The sequence below is a fragment of the Cherax quadricarinatus genome, chromosome 63 (genome assembly GCF_038502225.1).
Source record: "Cherax quadricarinatus isolate ZL_2023a chromosome 63, ASM3850222v1, whole genome shotgun sequence".
Taxonomy (NCBI): domain Eukaryota; kingdom Metazoa; phylum Arthropoda; class Malacostraca; order Decapoda; family Parastacidae; genus Cherax; species Cherax quadricarinatus.
The window spans coordinates 580,337-591,963 of NC_091354.1; the positions used below are offsets into that span (position 1 = coordinate 580,337).

Below are 11,627 nucleotides of genomic sequence, written 5' to 3' on the forward strand. Positions count from 1 at the left end.
TACTACAGTCTGTGTCAACACTCACTACTACAGTCTGAGTCAACACTCACTACTACAGTCTGTGTCAACACTCACTACTACAGTCTGTGTCAACACTCACTACTACAGTCTGAGTCAACACTCACTACTACAGTCTGTGTCAACACTCACTACTACAGTCTGTGTCAACACTCACTACTACAGTCTGTGTCAACACTCACTACTACAGTCTGTGTCAACACTCACTACTACAGTCTGTGTCAACACTCACTACTACAGTCTGTGTCAACACTCACTACTACAGTCTGAGTCAACACTCACTACTACAGTCTGAGTCAACACTCACTACTACAGTCTGTGTCAACACTCGCTACTACAGTCTGTGTCAACACTCACTACTACAGTCTGTGTCAACACTCACTACTACAGTCTGTGTCAACACTCACTACTACAGTCTGTGTCAACACTCACTACTACAGTCTGTGTCAACACTCGCTACTACAGTCTGTGTCAACACTCACTACTACAGTCTGTGTCAACACTCGCTACTACAGTCTGTGTCAACACTCACTACTACAGTCTGTGTCAACACTCACTACTACAGTCTGTGTCAACACTCGCTACTACAGTCTGTGTCAACACTCACTACTACAGTCTGTGTCAACACTCACTACTACAGTCTGTGTCAACACTCACTACTACAGTCTGTGTCAACACTCGCTACTACAGTCTGTGTCAACACTCACTACTACAGTCTGTGTCAACACTCACTACTACAGTCTGTGTCAACACTCGCTACTACAGTCTGTGTCAACGCTCACTACTACAGTCTGTGTCAACACTCACTACTACAGTCTGTGTCAACACTCGCTACTACAGTCTGTGTCAACACTCGCTACTACAGTCTGTGTCGACACTCACTACTACAGTCTGTGTCAACACTCGCTACTACTGTCTGTGTCAACACTCACTACTACAGTCTGTGTCAACACTCACTACTACAGTCTGTGTCAACACTCGCTACTACAGTCTGTGTCAACGCTCACTACTACAGTCTGTGTCAACACTCACTACTACAGTCTGTGTCAACACTCACTACTACAGTCTATGTCAACACTCACTACTACAGTCTGAGTCAACACTCACTACTACAGTCTGTGTCAACACTCACTACTACAGTCTGTGTCAACACTCACTACTACAGTCTGTGTCAACACTCACTACTACAGTCTGTGTCAACACTCACTACTACAGTCTGAGTCAACAGTCTGTGTCAACACTCACTACTACAGTCTGTGTCAACACTCACTACTACAGTCTGTGTCAACACTCACTACTACAGTCTGTGTCAACACTCACTACTACAGTCTGTGTCAACACTCACTACTACAGTCTGTGTCAACACTCACTACTACAGTCTGTGTCAACACTCACTACTACAGTCTGTGTCAACACTCACTACTACAGTCTGTGTCAACACTCACTACTACAGTCTGTGTCAACACTCACTACTACAGTCTGTGTCAACACTCACTACTACAGTCTGTGTCAACACTCACTACTACAATCTGTGTCAACACTCACTACTACAGTCAGTGTCGACACGCACTACTACAGTCTGTGTCAACACTCACTACTACAGTCTGTGTCAACACTCAATACTACAGTCTGTGTCAACACTCACTACTACAGTCTGTGCCAACACTCACTACTACAGTCTGTGTCAACACTCACTACTACAGTCTGTGCCAACACTCACTACTGCAGTCTGAGTCAACACTCACTACTACAGTCTGTGTCAACACTCGCTACTACAGTCTGTGTCAACACTCACTACTACAGTCTGTGTCAACACTCACTACTACAGTCTGTGTCAACACTCACTACTACAGTCTGTGTCAACACTCACTACTACAGTCTGTGTCAACACTCACTACTACAGTCTGTGTCAACACTCACTACTACAGTCTGTGTCAACACTCACTACTGGAAATAAAGCCACAGTCTTCTTTACTGTCTGGGTCAAATTTCCTTATATTATAAATAATAATGACAGTTATAATAAATATTCGTTTACTACATCAGTTAATGTTATATATATATATATATATATATATATATATATATATATATATATATATATATATATATATATATATATATATATATATATATATATGTATATATTCGGCATTTATGTCACTTTTTTTCTGAGTATTTTCACTGTTTTCACTTTTTTAGGACACGAATTTTCACGTGGATATCGAGATGTTTGTTTTGACTTTCAATGGACGGCACAGTAGTTACGGTGGCCCGGAGGCACTTCAGCTTCCTCACAAATCAGTATAACATACATCAACATGATAGGCCGTATAAAATAGGCCTTCACAGTTCTTTTCACACACACATCCCTCCCACATCCTCATTTTCTGTTGCTATCTTATCAAATCAAGGAGATTCTTCTGAGAGTATTTATCCTCACTGTTAAAGAGAAGACTGCTGGTGTGTATGTGGGTGTTCATGTGTGTGTGTGGGTGTGATGTGTGAGGAGGAACGAGTGTTTGTGTGTGTGTGTGTGTTTGTGTGTATGGCTGCAGGTGAAAGACCATGAGATTGGTAGGTATGGTCCCAGAGAGTTGAGCAGGAGGGCTAGCCAACGCCACCCTCTCACACCTAGCACACCTCTTCCTACTCGTTTTCTGCGGCCGTTTGGCCGCAGAAAAGGAGTATTCTGACGTTTACGCGACGGGAAACGAGGTGAGAGAATGAGAAAGTGAGCTAAGAGGGAAAAGTTGAGGAGTAAATGTGCTAGAAGAGCTGAGAGAAGTGGTGGCGTTGGGCAGTGTCTGGCACCTGATGTTTCGGCCTGGTACAGAAATAGTCACACGGTAGACCACGAGAGGAACCCTTCCTTCCCAACCGAGTCTATACCGCCACTAGATATTAATAATTGCCGTACCGGAGCAACGGTACCGCCAACGTACCGATGACTTGACATAACGAAAGCATGTTCCGAGTTCTCCTTTCGACGAAAAATATAACGTAAATATGTTAGTGTAAAGTAAATATGATGCGAATATTTTCTGTCGTCGTTTTTGATTTCGAGCGGAAATGTCTGTCGTGTCCGAAGGCGGAGGAAGTTGCACCTGTCTTGAGGAATTCACTCAGTGACGGCGTCTGATGTGACTTAACTTACGTGCACCTTGAGTAGCGTTGTAATGTTTCTTTTGTTAGATGTCAAGAACTTAAATCCATTTTTTTTTATCTTTGTAATGTGCAAGAAAATTTAAGGCAAATCTAGAGAGACGGAGAAGAAGAAGAAGAAGAAGAAGAAGAAGAAGAAGAAGAAGAAGAAGAAGAAGAAGAAGAAGAAGAAGAAGAAGAAGAAGAAGAAGAAGAAGAAGAAGAAGAAGAAGAAGAAGAAGAAGAAGAAGAAGAAGAAGAAGAAGAAGAAGAAGAAGAAGAAGAAGAAGAAGAAGAAGAAGAAGAAGAAGAAGAAGAAGAAGAAGAAGAAGAAGGAGAAGAAGAAGAAGAAGAAGGAGAAGAAGAAGAAGAAGAAGAGAAAGAAGAAGAAGAAGAAGAAGAAGAAGAAGAAGAAGAAGAAGAAGAAGAAGAAGAAGAAGAAGAAGAAGAAGAAGAAGAAGAAGAAGAAGAAGAAGGTTAGGAACGAAGGATAACCCAAGCAACACTAAGTGTGACTCATTTCCACTGAAGTCTGTTGAAGATTGCATCTCCGACAGATCAAACAGCATCACACACACACACGACACGTGTAAGTAAGTTTACTCAGGTATACACAGTTACATAGATCATCACACATAGCAGCATAACTGTAGAGAACTTAGGATAACCCAGAAAAGTCAGACAAAGTGACTTATTTCCATTGGGGTCCTTGTAATAACTAATATGTATATTTAAAAACGGGTATCTTAAGTATATCTCAGTGTTGAGAGCATCAAAACAAGAAAAAATTCTGTCCAAAGAATCTGCCAGTACACATTAGCTAATAACGTAGATACAAAAATCTTATGCATAAGGAGGAATGTTATATTTGAGGACGTCCAGAAACTTTATGGCGCAGTCTGCCATTAACTAAAGCACTCCGTTTTCTCTAGCTCTGGCACCAGTGCCAGGCCGACTGTGGCACTTGTGGCATTAGACAAGAGAAAATGTGGGGTGGATATGTTGGATACAAGAACCCCATAATTTTTAAAGGGGTGGACCGGCAAGCCAGCGGAAGACCTGAGTCAGTTGACCAAAAGCTCCAGCTGTGGGTCATCATATGACCCGCTTCACGAAACACTAGTCCTGTTTCCTGACAAACCTTACCTAACCTAACCTATATTTGCATTAGTTACCCCAAAAGTATAATAACCCTGGGAGGGGGGCGGGGAACCCAGGCAGTGTGGGTTAATTCCACTGGTCTCCTTAAAACGAAGACCTCTCCCAGGATGCAACTCACTAACTAAACAAATACATTATTCATTTAAGTACTATTGCATATTTTTTCAATGATTTACTATTGCCTTACGTAAGTAACATGGAAATAAGTCACTTCGACTTTTCGTTGGGTTATACTGGGTAAATTACGCGTATGTTATTATGTATGATAACTGTACTTACGTGGACCTGTATATAAATAAACTTACTTGACAGGTGTGTAAATTACGTATGGTAACCCCTAAAAGTGTAACAACAACAGCAGCAGCAGCAGCAGCAGCAGCAGCAGCAGCAGCAGCAGCAGCAGTAGCAGCAGCAGCAGCAGCAGCAGCAGCAGCAGGTTCTAGCAAGCTTCCCCATACATCTTCCCTCATCCTCATTTCCAAATGTTTGCAAATGTTTATCCAGCGGCCAGGCAGAGCTTAATTAAGCTTACAGGTTGTGTGGTCTTGCTCAGCCCTTTGTTATGTCTGAGGAATATAACGAGGAATACTTCTCGAATTAGTGCACACTTGTTCAGAGCTGAGGAATACAAAGCTCTGTTGTCTCCCATGACCAGAATATCTCCCAGAAATACTTCTCACAGACACAGAACTGCGAAATACTGTAGCCCGTGGTCTCCTTAGATCAGAATATCTCACAGAAATACCCCTCTCAGACACAGAGCTAAGAAATACAGCATCCTGTTGTCTCCCTAGACCAGAATATCTCACAGAAATACTCCTCACAGCTGCAGAGCTAAGAAATACAGCATCCTGTTGTCTCCCTAGACCAGAATATCTCCCAGAAATACTCCTCACAACTGCAGGGCTAAGAAATACAGCATCCTGTTGTCTCCCTAGACCAGAATATCTCCCAGAAATACTTTTCACAGACTCAGAGCTGATGAATACAGCATTCTATGGTTACTCTAGACCAGAATATCTCCCAGAAGTGTTCCTCACAGACTCAAAGGTTATATTACGTCACAGGAGAGAGCTTGCCGGGCGACTCACAGCAACACAACACTAGAATAACATAAGAGGTGCCTTCCCTCGCCCCGTCAGAGCTTAACACCAGGAGCTATAAATGTGCACAGGAGATATGTAAGTAATGTGCACAGGAGATATGTAAGTAATGTGCACAGGAGATATGTAAGTAATGTGCACAGGAGATATGTAAGTAATGTGCACAGGAGATATGTAAGTAATGTGCACAGGAGATATGTAAGTAATGTGCACAGGAGATATGTAAGTAATGTGCACAGGAGATATGTAAGTAATGTGCACAGAAGATATGTAAGTAGAGTGCACAGAAGATATGTAAGTAGAGTGCACAGGAGATATGTAAGTAGAGTGCAGTAGAGTGCACAGAAGATATGTAAGTAGAGTGCACAGGAGATATGTAAGTAGAGTGCACAGGAGATATGTAAGTAGAGTGCACAGGAGATATGTAAGTAGAGTGCACAGGAGATATGTAAGTAGAGTGCACAGGAAATATGTAAGTAATGTGCACAGGAGATATGTAAGTAGAGTGCACAGGAGATATGTAAGTAATGTGCACAGGAGATATGCAAATAGAGTGCACAAGAGATATGTAAGTAGAGTGCAGAGGAGATATGTAAGTAATGTGCACAGGAGATGTGTAAGTAGAGTGCATAGAAGATATGTAAGTAGCGTGCACAGGAGATATGCAAGTAGAGTGCACAGGAGATATGTATGTAGAGTGCACACTAGATATGTAAGTAGAGTGCACAGGAGATATATAAGTAGAGTGCACAGGAGATATGTAAGTAATGTGCACAGGAGATATGTAAGTAGCGTGCACAGGAGATATGTAAGTAGAGTGCACAGGAGATATGTAAGTAGAGTGCACAAGAGATATGTAAGTAAAGTGCACAGGACATATGTAAGAGATGATAAATCCTTACCTATCCATCAGAGGGTAGTGCCATGTTCCAACCTATCCTACAAAGGGAGGTGGAATATCTCAACCTATCCTACAAAGGAAGGTGGGAGATGAGGTCACGGCTGAACATTAAAGGACAGTGGTGGAGCCCTGAGTTCAGAAATGAGATCCCTCGTCGGCGTCACAACCGAAAGGTGAACGAGTTCGATTCCCAGGCTTTGTGCAGCGTACGAGAAAGCAGCACCTGCTACCCCTGGTTACCTAGCAGTAAGTAGGTGGTGAGAGTCAACAGGCTGATGATGGAGGCTGGGGTGATGGGGGAGGAGGAGGAGTGGGTGAGGGAGAGGTTGAAAAAAATAGGATTGGCTGATGGTGTCTTGTCAGGCTGATGGGCGAGGGTGGTGGGCGTGAGTGGTGGGCGTGGGTGGTTGGCGTGAGCACTCCCTGGCTAATAGGGACCTATGTAGACGATAGGGGGGTGAGGGAGGGGGAGATTAAGGGAGGGAGGGGTGCTCAGAGAAAGTAGGAATGCTGAGAGAAAGTAGGGGTGCTGACAGAAAGTAGAGGTGCTGACAGAAAGTAGATCTGCTGACAGAAAGTAAGGATGCTGAAAGAAAGTATAAATGCTGAGAGAAAGTAGGGAGACTGAGAGAAAGTAGGGATGCTGAGAGAAAGTAGGGATGATGAGAGACATTAACTTCATCTCCGAGATCATTTCTCACTCTCCAGCATCACCAAGTCTCCCTTGAGGCGGGTACAGGGCTCCTGATCCCGGAAGTGGGAGCTACCCTTTCCTCGGATCAAACCTGACAGTGTACAAGCGGTAAAATATATGCATTGGCATTAAAGAACCAGTGTGAATTGTTCCATCCACGATATTGTGGGTTAGTTGTGAATTGTTTCACCACGATATTGTAGGTTAGTTGTGAATTTTTCCACAATGCACACATACTGCCTCCATCATAAACAGAGCACACACACTGCCTCTCATCTTTTTTAGAAAGAGGCAGTACTGTTTTTGCGTAATAACGCACTGCTTTTTGCGTAATGACGCTCTGTCTTGAGCACAGAGGCGCCGAAGTCAACAGAGACAAAGCCTCTAGCGGCGGTGTTGACCACTGCGCTGCTCCCGGAGCGCACCAGCGCTCAATGCGCGCTCATCGGGCCAATTCTGCGGTAATCCCTCTCGAAACTTCGTGAGGGATTGCCGAGAGTCCGAATAACTCCCCTATGTTGAGGGATTTTAAAGGAATCCTTTTCCATCTGCGCCATGATTTACGAATGGAGTGACACCCATTTCTCTTCTGGTTGTCTCCTCATGTACCCTCATGGATCGAGCTAAACGTCGCCTTGAAGCTTTCTCCAGAAAGCCTGAGGGTTGTTTCAGAAAGTGAGCTCTTTAATAAAAGCTCCTCTATATATAGCGATTTTTTTTCCAAAATTCAATGAAAATGAATTCAAAATTATATATACCTTTTTTTGAAGGTCTTTTCACGTAACATGAAGTTTTTAGAGGACCTTTCTTACGGTTCCATTTGTACAAAAAAGACTGTACTATTTCCAGGAAGTTTATGAGGTCTATAGGTAATTAAAAATACAAGAAATGGTCGGGAAATCTGTTTAGTTTTATTGAGGATGGATTTTGAACCTGCCGAGAAGCGCTGTGCTTGTGGTCAGGCGAGGAATTTGTAGGGTAATCCAGTAGTGAGGAGGAAGAGGGAGAGAAGGAGGGAGAGGAGGAAGGAGAGAAGGAGGAGGAGGAGGAGGAGTTCACGTCGTCTCGAGATGAACAAAGTGACAATTAAAAAAATAGAAAAGAATTAAGACATGTGAGTTATGGGTGAACATATAATGGTTTATTATAGTCACTGGTGATCAGGGTATGTATGTGACCTTTTGTAGCTTGCTGTCACACCTCAGTTAACTGTTTATCTGACTGGTTGTCTAGCCTGTGTTGCTAGATTGTTAGGCATTGCTTATATTAACCTTGGTAAACTTAATCTTATTGTTTAATCAACGTTGATAGTTCATTAGTCTAATAGTTAGTACATAGTTGATAGTTCATTAATTTGATAGTTTATTCAGCCTTGACAGGTCAATAGCTTCAAGTTTTTGCTTCAAAGAAAGCCATGTCCTTCACAATTAGTGCCAGTAATATCCCCGACGCTGCCATCTTTACGTGTCAGGTCCGACCTTTGATGTGAGCATCGTGCTGCGGCTAGTGCCAATACCAATCTTGCTCTCTTAATGGCGTTAATGGCGCCTCGTGCTGACCGCTGGTGTATGGGTGCCACCAGTGCCTCTGACGTTAGTCGATCTTATATGGTATTGCCTTCAATGCGGCGGTAAAAGTTTGGGACAAAAATGTCAGAACTTCTCTGCGGCTCAACTTGCTCTTCATTCAACACTCTGAGGGCCAGTGCCAAGAGCAAGTGCCAACGTGCGTCAAGCGTTTAACCCTAGCTATTAATGGCACAAAGCTAAGGGTAAGTAAGGGCCGACGTTCTTGGTTTATGCCCGTACAGTTCACCCTTACAACACGTAGATTGTATCACCAGTTGACTCGGTCCTTGTGATTGAAATACGCGTTGAAATATCCGTAGATTTAATCTAAAATCGGGGGCCTTTTTATTCTCAGGGGGAATTGCATCAGCAAGCCAGTGCTGTGTCATCGACTCAGAATGTAACAGACTTACGTCAGTGATGGTAACATTCGTGTGACAGTGACTCAGAGATAGTAACATTCATGTGAGAGTGACTCAGAGATAGTAACATTCATGTGAGAGTGTGAGATGGTAACATTGGTGCGATAGTGACTAGAGACCTGCTGTAAGGATTTTTATGTCAAGGAATTAGTAACTACTGTGCCTGTGTGTGGACAGCATTCGTTGTGTCCTGCTAATTTTAGGTCAGTCTTGCCGTGGGTTTGAGTCATAAGTTATGGAAATCATTTCTTGGGTGACGTGACGGGTGTCGTGGGTGAGTAGGGCCTCATGTTTACACGAGCAGCCCACGTTCAACCCACAGTAGCCCACCCCAACCCACAGTAGCTTTCCCCTAACCTACGGTAACCCACTCCAACCCAACACAGTAACCGACCGCAACCTACAGTAGCCCAACCCAGCCCACAGAAGCTCCCCTTAGCCCAATTAAGCAGACCATAATTCAGTTCCCACCAGCCCAACCCAACACTGGTGACCCACCCCTGCCACAGATGACCCACCCACGCCTTAGACGACCCACCCCCACCTCAGACGACACACCCACGCCTCAGAGGACCCACCCCTGCTTCAGACGACCCACCCCTGCCTCAGACGACCCACCCACGCCACAGAAGACCCACCCACGCTACAGACGACCCACACACGCCTCAGATGACCCACCCACGCCTCAGACGACCCATCACCGCCTCAAACGACCAACCCACGCCACAGACGACCCACCCACGCCACAGACGACCCACCCACGCCACAGACGACCCACCCCCGCTCAGACGACCCACCCCCGCTTAGACAACCCACCCCTGCCTCAACTACCCACCCCCGCCTCAAACCACCCATCCCCGTTCAAACGACCCACCCACGCCTCAGACGACCCACCCCTTCCTTAGACGACCCATCCATGCCTCAGACGATCCACTCGCGCCTCAGACGATCCACCCACGCCACAGACGACATATCTCCGCCTCAGACGATCCAGCCACGCCACAGACGACCCACCCACGCCACAGACGACCCACCCACACCTTAGACGACCCACACACGCCTCAGACGACCCATCCCTGACTCAGACGATCCACCCACGCCACAGACAACCCACCCACGCCTTAGACGACCCACCCCCGTCTCAGACGATCCACCTCCTCCTCAGACGACCCATCCACGCCTCAGACGACCCACCCACGCCTCAGACGAATCACCCCCTCCTCAGACGACCCACCCCCGCCTCAGACGACCCACCCACGCCTCAAACGACTCACCCACACCTCAGACGACCCACTCCCGTCTCAGACGACTCACCCACGCCTCAGACGACCCACTCCCGCCTCAGACGACCCATCCACGCCTCAGACGACCCACCCACACCTCAGACGACCCACTCCCGTCTCAGACGACCCACCCACACCTCAAACGACCCACCCACACCTCAGACGACCCACCCACGCCTCAGACGACCCACCTCCTCCTCAGACGACCCACCCACACCTCAGACGACCCACCCACGCCTCAGACGACCCACCCACGCCTCAGACGACCCACCTCCTCCTCAGACGACCCACTATCCGCCACCAGAGACCCACCAGCAGCCAGCACCAACAGTAATCTCCCTCCACAGGTTTATGTTCCTTTTTTCCTTTTATCTTCTCAGTAAAATGGGTTGTTGATCCCTGTTCCGAGACGAGGGAGGGGGAGGAGAGAGGGGGAGGAGGGAGGGGGAAGGAACAAAGAAGGGAGGAGAGGGAAGTGGGGAGAAAACGAGACGGGGTTGACGAAGGACTGTGAAGGAAAATGAAGGAAGAGACGAAGAAAAAAAATTTCTTCTCTTGGCTAAAATTGGATACATCATCAGTGTGCTGCTATCTTATTCAGGCGATAGTGCCATAGTGGACATACACGGGGCACTCTTGGAGTGCCTGGTGCCATAGGTGTCTATGGCACCAGGGAAGGGATAGCGCAGTTGACAGAGTCAACAAGACTCTCATAGCTGAGGTGGGTAGCAGCTCTTAGCTGAGGTAGTTAAGAGCTCTTAACTGAGGTGGGTAGCAGCTCTTAGCTTGTAAAACAGACTAATATATGTTATCCTACCATTGTAACACCATTGTAACACCTTTATAGCACCCTTGTAACACATATGTAACGCCTTTGTAACGCCAATGCGTTGGAGAAAGCCCGGCTATGTTCTCCCTGTCATATTCCATCACTCGGGATGCAGTTAGGAGGAGGCTGTTAGAGAGAGGGAACGGAGGAAGAGAGGGAGAGGAGTGAAGAGAAGCTGGAGGAAAGATAGATAGATAGATAGATAGACAGATAGATAGATAGATGAGAGAGAGAGAGAGAGAGAGAGAGAGAGAGAGAGAGAGAGAGAGAGAGAGAGAGAGAGAGAGAGAGAGAGAGAGAGGAGAGAGAGAGAGAGAGAGAGAGAGAGAGAGAGAGAGAGAGAGAGAGAGAGAGAGACTGAGATTCTGTACGAGGCACAAGTACGCTCACACCTTGAGTATGCTCCACTTTCTTGGTTTGCCTGCCCCCCCCCTCTCATCTGCGACTGCTTGACAGAGTAGAGAACAGAGCAAGACGTCTCATCTCTCGCCTGGACCCATCCTG

At 45.9% G+C, this 11,627-nt stretch overlaps 1 protein-coding gene across 1 annotated transcript in view; it reads right to left on the reverse strand.

Moving 5' to 3' along the window:
• LOC128698235 (cingulin) overlaps positions 1-2,624 on the reverse strand; it is a 75,895-nt gene extending 73,271 nt beyond the window's left edge. Inside the window, 1 exon segment of the mRNA XM_053790393.2 lies at positions 2,462-2,624. The gene's annotated coding sequence lies outside the window, so the exon portion shown is untranslated.
• Between the last annotated feature and the right edge of the window lie 9,003 nt (positions 2,625-11,627).